This window comes from Triticum urartu, chromosome 7A (genome assembly GCF_056163025.1).
Source record: "Triticum urartu cultivar PI428250 chromosome 7A, HENAU_Tu73, whole genome shotgun sequence".
Lineage (NCBI taxonomy): Eukaryota > Viridiplantae > Streptophyta > Magnoliopsida > Poales > Poaceae > Triticum > Triticum urartu.
This window is the reverse complement of record NC_141879.1, coordinates 71515420-71523897: the sequence shown is the minus strand read 5'-3', so window position 1 is coordinate 71523897 and position 8478 is coordinate 71515420.

Genomic DNA, 8478 nt, shown 5'->3' with positions numbered 1-8478 from the left:
TTGCCTCCTCTAGCTCGCAGCATCTGGCGACGGACTTATGGTGGTGATGGTGTCTAACATTGGTCATATATCTGAGTAGGGCAAGGAGATAGATCTCTGTGTTTGATCGATCATGAATTCATGATTGATGCAAGAAGATGAAAGCAACTTCTACAGATATATCTCAATGTTTGCATGGTGTACGTGTTATTTCTTTGGATATCCAAATATCTCATCAGTGATGTTATGTTTCGGCACATGGAGTGATACCATTACCATTCACCTTGGAAAATAGTATTTGTAGCTTCTTATTTCCCTTCAATTTATACCATATTAGCAAGAACAATAGCACTGTTCAGGTGTCGATATATGTGTTCCCTTCTGACTATGGTTTTTCTGAATAGTGGATCAAACTAAAGGTGGACCAAAAGATTCAAAGATCAGGTAGCATCCCTTCCTTCCTTAGTTACTAGAAAATATCTCTTCTCTTGCAGCATGGTTACGAGAAATATATGAATTCTAATAATCATAGTCAGTTTCTCAAGTTTGTATTTGCACATGCTTTTTGTAAAGGACCATGTTAATATTACAGACTTCTGTAGTTTTTTTATCAAGGTATTGATGGTATCCAACTATATATTGGCCACTCCAAAGATAGCGTTATTTCTTCATGTATCAATGAGGTAAGGAGATGAGAAGAATTATGGACTGATATCATTGCTTGCACAGTAAAATAAATTTTCATAAATACGAAGATCTCAATAGTTATTTGGTTTGGAGATGATTTTCTTTGATACTTCTATATGATAAGACAACGATAGTAGTTGCCTATTTTTCTTTCTACAATATTAATTAGAAAGGACTCAATCAGAAGAAGCGGCCAAGTGTTTGTGGGTTGCCGCAAAATGAAAAGAATAAAGAAAATAATCTCCATACTTTCATGTTTGAACATTCACTTCTCTCTCTTTCAATAACATGTTTCTAGACTTGGATTACTTTGTTCTGCCAGTCCTTTTCAGTTAATCTTCGTCTCATATATAGTCCGTGCATTTAGAGGAATGTTAAGGTTTGCTATGTCCGTATCCATATTTTGTTTTTGGATTAACTACGGGACATATATATAATTAATGATGAATTATTAGGGCTAAATATTATTCCGAAGAAAAAAGAAATAATGTTGCATTATCTCTCTCCAGTGTTTCGTGCATTATATGATGGTACATTTGCTCATTTCATTATCTGTACGTAGTTAGCAAAATTTAGGTGTCCTCATTTTACGTTTGATTTGTACTTTAAGACTGGGTCGGTGTGTACGGTATCTCTATTCTCCATGTTCCCTGGAATAATAGAGATGAATGGAAACATTGGATTTGTCCTATTTTTCTTCAATTTGTCAGCCAACTTGTGATACATCTATCATGAGCTAATATTTAGCTAGCTTTATTTTTTCTAAATAGTCCATTTCTTTTTAGGCAAATCCCGATGATGTTTTTTTCCCTATTATCGGTCAACCCAATTCTCCTTGGATAATTTATCCACAATCAAACACCTTTTATTGTGTTTTATCGTGCATGATATGTATCATTTATCAACATTATAATAGATGCTACTAAACAAGTACACATCACTAATTAGAAATTGAATTTAAGCTTCACACTTATTCCAGTTGCAAATTTTAAGGTGTCTATCCTGCAAAAAAAAGCTAGATCAGAATTAATAAATAACATGATGTATTCCTTCTATGTTCTTCCATACTAGCTAGCTCTCCTTTTTTCTCTATAAAAAGGCGGGTAGAAATTGTGTTATGCCGATCTTATTGTGTAAGGTGTCAAAATACTTCGCATATGAATTAACCCAATGCAGTTGCATTGTTTAGATGTGCCCTTGACATGTTTGGAGCAAAAGATTGTCCTTTCTAATATGGTTGCGTCTAGATCCTTCCATGATACCCAACTGTCAGACAAAATTATTAGAGGTTCTAAATATATAAAGGTTTCAGATGGTAAAGGCATCAGATTACAATTATCCTCTGTGAGTACTTTTCTTTTCAACGGGCAATTAAATAAGTTTGCTTCATTGGTGTTTAGTATATCTATTGGTACCCTACCATATGTTTGAGAAAAAAATACTTGAATCAATTTTACAATGCCTATATTAATATAATTTTGGTCATTGCCAATATTTTGCAATACGATGTAGACCTCCAAGCGAGGTTCCAGTATGTTGACCATCATCCCGTTCCAATTCAATGGGCTATTATATTTATTACTCACCTCCATGATTCATTTTCAAGGCCATGAAAAATCGATCAATATATTTTCCTAATATTTATTTTTATAAAATCTTACAAAGTAATAAAATTATTAACTTCATTTTATAATTCATATTTTTTAATTGCTAGCCCGTGCGGATGCACGGGTTGACGACTAGTATCTATAATTTTTTATTGTTCCATGCTATTATATTATCTGTTTTGTATGTTAATGGACTTTATTTTACACTTTTATATTATTTTTGGGACTAACCTATTAATCGGAGGCCCAGCCCAAATTGTTGTTTTCTTGCCTATTTTAGTGTTTCGAAGAAAAGGAATATCAAACGGAGTCCAAATGAAATGAAACCTTCGGGAACGTGATTTTTGGAACAAACGTGATCCAGAGGACTTGGAGTGGACGTCAAGAAACAAACGAGGAGTCCACGAGGCAGGGGGCGCGCCTACCCCCCTGGGCGTGCCCTCCCCCCTCATGGGCCCGTCGTGGCTCAACCGACCTACTTCTTCCTCCTATATATACTCATATACCCTGAAAACATCCAGGAGCACCACGAAACCCTATTTCCACCGCCATAACCTTCTATACCCGAGAGATCCCATCTTGGGGCCTATTCCTGAGCTCCGTCGGAGGGGGCATCGATCACGGAGGGCCTCTGCATCAACTCCCACTACAAAAAAAAGACACATCCGTGACATTTTGGGCCAAACGAAAAAAAATTCTGTCATACATATGACACTTCTATGACAATAATTGTGACAAAACCCGGTATCATCATAGATGTGGTGGGCTCCTACTTCTATGACAAAAAATCATGACATAAAATGGGCTTTTCGTCCTGGGCGGGCCGGAGACGCAGCTGCATGACATTCTTTGGGCCGTCCATGACGGAAAAAATGGTGGTAGAAGCAAGGGGGAGGAAAATTTTGGGGAGTTCCCGGTTACGGTGGGAGGTCGGGGGCCGAGCGATGCGTGTTTCTCTCATACACGTACGCGCGTGTGTGCGAGGCGTTGGGCTCTAACTGAATCCGAGTGATTGCACTGCAGGCTACGCATTACTGAACCTGAGCGATCGATCGATGGTTGTTAACTGAACCCGATCGAGTGATTTCTTCGCTACTGCTGCTAACTGAAGCCGATCGATGCTGCCTCTGGGATGAACAGTGAGCGTTGCGGGGGGTTTGGATGAATAGTGAGCGGTAGCGTTGCCTCTGGATGAACAGGACCCTGTGGTGTGGTGGAGGGCTAGAGGAACAGTAGACGGTGGAGGCTGGAGGAGGTCGACAGTGGAGATGAACAGTATCCCGTGGAGTCCCGTTTTGTGGTACGCCACACCCCTCCCGATGAACAGGAGCCCCGTTTAAACCATAGGATGTCCGCTTCATCCGTTTTGCGGTACGCCACACCCCTCCCGATCAACAGGACCCCCGTTTCGACCATAGGAGGTCCGTTTCCTCCGTTTTGCGGTACGCCACACCCCTCCCGATCAAAAGGACCCCCGTTTCGACCGTAGGAAGTCCGTTTCCTCCGTACGCTAGGACTCGTTTCCATCGCCTGTTCCGTCCAAGCCCTCCCAATGAACATGACTACGCATTCCGTTCTGACCCAGCCGGTTGGCTCCCACACGTTCTGTTGCCTCCCGATGAACACGACGCATTCCGTTGCCTCCCCATGAACACGACGCATTCGGTTGCCTCCCCATGAACACGACGGATTTCGTTGCCTCCCCATGAACATGATGATGACGATGTTTCTCCGTTCCGACCCAGCCATGTACACGAGCCATGGGCATACGTATGCGCGAGTAGGCATTCGGCACCCCGCCCGTATGTACACATACGTGGACGTATTTTCTTTCTTGCACCCTGGCATGCTACGTGCGCGCCTCTACTATGACACATGCGCGCCTCTACATCGACCAGTATGTACGTGCACGTTTGCGACCAGAATGACAATGCTACATACACTTTGACCAGGTGGGTCCCGACTGTCAGGCACTTCCTTGCCTGCGAAGATGTAGCTACTGGGTCCCATCAGTCAGGGGCGCGAATCATTTTTTTTTGCCCGGGCGCACTTCCTTGCGTGCGAAGATGTAGCTAGTGGGTCCCAGTAGTCAGGGGGAAGCGCTTTTTGCAAAATACAATGGCCCGTCCGGTGGGTCCCAGCTGTCAGGTGGAGGAATAATTATTTTCCGCGTAATAAGGAGGCACTTCCTTGCTGCGGCCATGGACCCAGATGTCTGCCTCTCCACGTACAGTCCATGTCTGATGGAAGTCGTTCCTTGACCACGTTGATCACGCCACGCCGAGAGCACCAGGGCAGTGGACGACGGCGAGGCCTAGGAAGGGGACGACGGGGAGCCAGGGAAGATGCGGCAGTTGAAGCCCGCGCGGAGAGGAGTACGACGGTTCACTGGTTCAGCTGCGGTGTGAGGCTGCCGTCACCGCAGGGCCTGGCCAGTGGTGGGAATAGTAGGGGGCGGTGAGGCCTCCGCCGCATCGCAGCCGGCCACGGGAGGCAGGAGCACGAGGCACGACCGGCGCTGGTTTGGGTGGCTGGAGCAAGAAGACCAGAGGTTGAAGAAGCACTACGGCCGTTGGATGGACATCGTACGGTCACTGGAGCTAGAATCGTGCATATATTGACTAAGTTGACAAAGCCCTCCGTCCCCATCAACTTAGTAGGCCCACAAGTCAGCCTGCCACTATACTGGGTCCCAGCTAACAGGGGGAGTATTCATTTTTTTGTGCGTAATAAGGAGGCACTTCCTTGCGTGTGAAGATATAGCTGGTGGGTCTGAGCTGTTAGCGGCGGTAACGTTTTTTCACGAAATACAGATGCCCTTTTGGTGGGTCCCTGATGTCAGGTGGAGGAATCATTACTTTGCGCGTAATAAGGGGGCATTTCCTGACGTGTGGCCATGGACCCAGCTGTCGGCCTCTCCACGTACAGTCCACTTCAGATGCATGTCGGTCGTTGACCATGTTGACCAGGCCGCGCCGAGAGCACCAGGGCGGTGGACGACGGCGAGGCCTAGGAAGGGAACGACACGGAGGTAGGGAAGACTCGGCAGTTGTTTCCCACGCGAAGGGGAGTATGACTGTACGAGGGTTTACTGGTTCGTCTACCGTTGCCGGAGAATAATAGCAGGTGTGGGTGAGTAGAGGGATGGCTAGGCCAGCGATGGGAGTACGGTGGGGCGGTGAGGCCTGTGCGGCAGCACAGCCGACCGCAGGGAGGAGGGAGCAGGCAGTCCTCCCGCCGGCGCTTGTTTGAGCGGCTGGAGCAGGAAGAGCAGAGATTGAAGAAGCATGACGGCCGTTCGATGGACATCCAACAGTCACTGCTTGTGCGTCAACCGTTTTTTAGGAAAGCCTCAAATCTGTGGAAAACAGCATACAGCCCATATTCTTTTTGTTAGCATTATAGCCCATATTGTGGCCACGGTTAAAAAATTATACGAAATTTTGCATATTTCGGTGCGGTCCGAACTGTTTTTAATCCCGAAATTTTGACTCACATTCAAATTGATTTTAAAAATAAATGTATATCAATATAAAATCCAACAAATTCTCCATGCATAAAAATTAATGTAATTTAAAATCTCGAAATGAAAAAAAAGATATTTGAAACTAATTGCCGGTTTGATTTGTTTTAAAAATCTACAGCCCATTTCTCATTACTAATGGGCCATTTTCTCGGTCAGCCGAATGAAAGCTCTCCTCATCTTGAAAGATTTGCAGCCCAGCAGGCCTGACAAAGCGACTTACTTGGCAAATCACAAAAAAACGGGGATGTGGCCGTCGACCCAGCTCTCGGTCCATTTATTTTTTAGTCCATTTGGTGTGCTGGGTGAAACAATGATGTAGCATCTATGCAGCCCGTTTAAATGCCATTTGCATTTTTCTCGAAATCGGCGGACTTGCTGGGCTGGGTGAAAATATCATGTTGGGCTAGACGGAGAAATGTTATAAAAACATAAACACAAGATTGCACGTCAGTAAAATCTTTGCAAGCTTATGTACGCAATCACTAGGAGTTAACTTGCCAAGTTATATATAAACAATTATTATTATTATTTTGTAAGAACTTTCAACTTACGAAATAAAATATCATTTTAATTTGATGAGTTAATAGTAAGTGGGGTATTATTATTTTTTAGGCTAGACGTGGGACAGTTGAGTTGGTTCTAGGGGAAAGTACTGGGAGAAAACTTAGTTTACATCAAAAAAGAAAGTGGGAGAAAATTCAGAGACCTGCTGGGTCCACCTCAGGAGGGGAATATGTTGGGAGGAAGGAGATTCAAAGCATGGCAGCCGAGTGAACTAGTTTTTTTACGGACAAGTGAACTAGTTTACATACATAAGCAAATAGCCACTAAAAGAAGCAATCAGGTTAATGGGTTCTTAAAAGAAATATTTATGACAAAACAGATAATTACGACACATAGGCTAATACATGAAACACTCAGATGATAAAGGTGTTTATAAACAGATAAAGTACAACATCTAGACCTTCCTGGCACGCTTGATCATGACGCTGCGGCTGTCCGTGTACTCATCGGTTACAGGAAGCAGACACGCCCTCATGTCCAAGATCTGTCTGTACAGGTCGTAGCATGCGTATGCATCCTTGGCCGCGTAGGTTATGTAGGCTAGATTCAGAGGTACCTCCCACGTGTTCAGGTCATCTTCTTTCATGTTGGCGTATCAGGGGTCAATGATGGTCTCAGTGAGGTCAACCACGGAGTCCTTCTCCTGCCCGTTGTTGATGATCTTGTATTGCTTCTGGATGTCGACAAGCTTGTTGCACCAGATGGCCGAATCATCGTGTTCTTCCTTCTCTCCACCGTACCGAAGGTGTAGTCGGCGCTGCCGATGAAATGGGTGAATGCTCCAGAACCTGGTGCAGCCATAGGACTGAGGCGAGGCAGAGCTTCACCGAGTCCGTATCGTTGGTGTACATCACATTCAACTTGGTGCAGCCATAGGAATGAATGGCGAACTCAAAGGGGAACTCCTTGCTGAAGTCCATATCCAGCAGGCTCACCCCTCGGATCGCCATTGGAGTCTCTTCGAGTGAACGAGTGTGTAGGCGGCGACAGCAGTTTTTTTTTCAGCTCTTGGGGAACTGGATTCAACAGTAAGCTGAGTGTGTACAGGCGACAACAGTTACTACCCCTCCATCGTCCGCTGCACGCCCGGCAGAAGATGCACCCTCGGCCACACGTCGGTTCACGAGCGGGTCTGTATTGGTACTGTAATAACAGGAGTTAGTGGTCACTTTACTGAAATTTAATGAGCTTTAATAGAATATTTGTACTTAAAACAAGCAATGCATTCGCTCGTTCTATCAGTGAGACAGGAACAACATGCACAACAATTAGAATTATTATTCTCAGGACGCACACGATCAGCACATTTGTCGCACTTTCACAAAGATAATACTACCAAGTTTGAACTGTTTGTTATGGTTGTTGTCCTCTGCATCATCATACCGTGTTTCCCAGCTTGCAAGATTCAGAACCAACAAATAAGATCCAAATAATAAGTACAACAAAGATGCCTACACATCTCATTGATTCCCAGCTTGCAAGATTCAGAACCAACAAATAAGATCCAAATAATAAGTACAACAAAGATGCCTACACATCTCACTGATTCCCAACTTGCAAGATTCAGAACCAACCCATTAGAGCCTTTTGATAAAGTGAATATCGGTATTAAATCCATCTTGGCTAGCCATGTCATACAATCAAAGAACTTGGTGAATGCTCTTGACCGTCACAACATCTATAGTTGAGTATTCCTGTTTGCACAACATGTTTGCACAGCACAAACAAGGAGATAGGAGAGCATGATTTTGCTTTAATAGCGGCCTCCTTGAACTCAACCTCTAGCTCTACTTGGATGAGGTTTGCCTGGAGTTCCATGATTCAATTCATGTGCCTTTTTCTGCAGTTCACCTGAAATGAAGCAAAGATTGCATCATTCAGCTAGCAAGAAGTACTTGCTCGTGTGAGCTGGCAGGTTCTTCTTTAGTAGTTGCACTAAAATTGAGGAACATTAAGGTTGGCTGTCCGGCTCATGTAAGGTGCAACTATAATTTTCTTATCCTTTTGTGCAGTTCCACTAAAATAAAGTTCCATTGTGGTGACAGTGACGGATCCATCTTGCAAAGTCTAATAAAATGTTGCACGAGATTACTAGCAGAACTTGACGGAGATTTT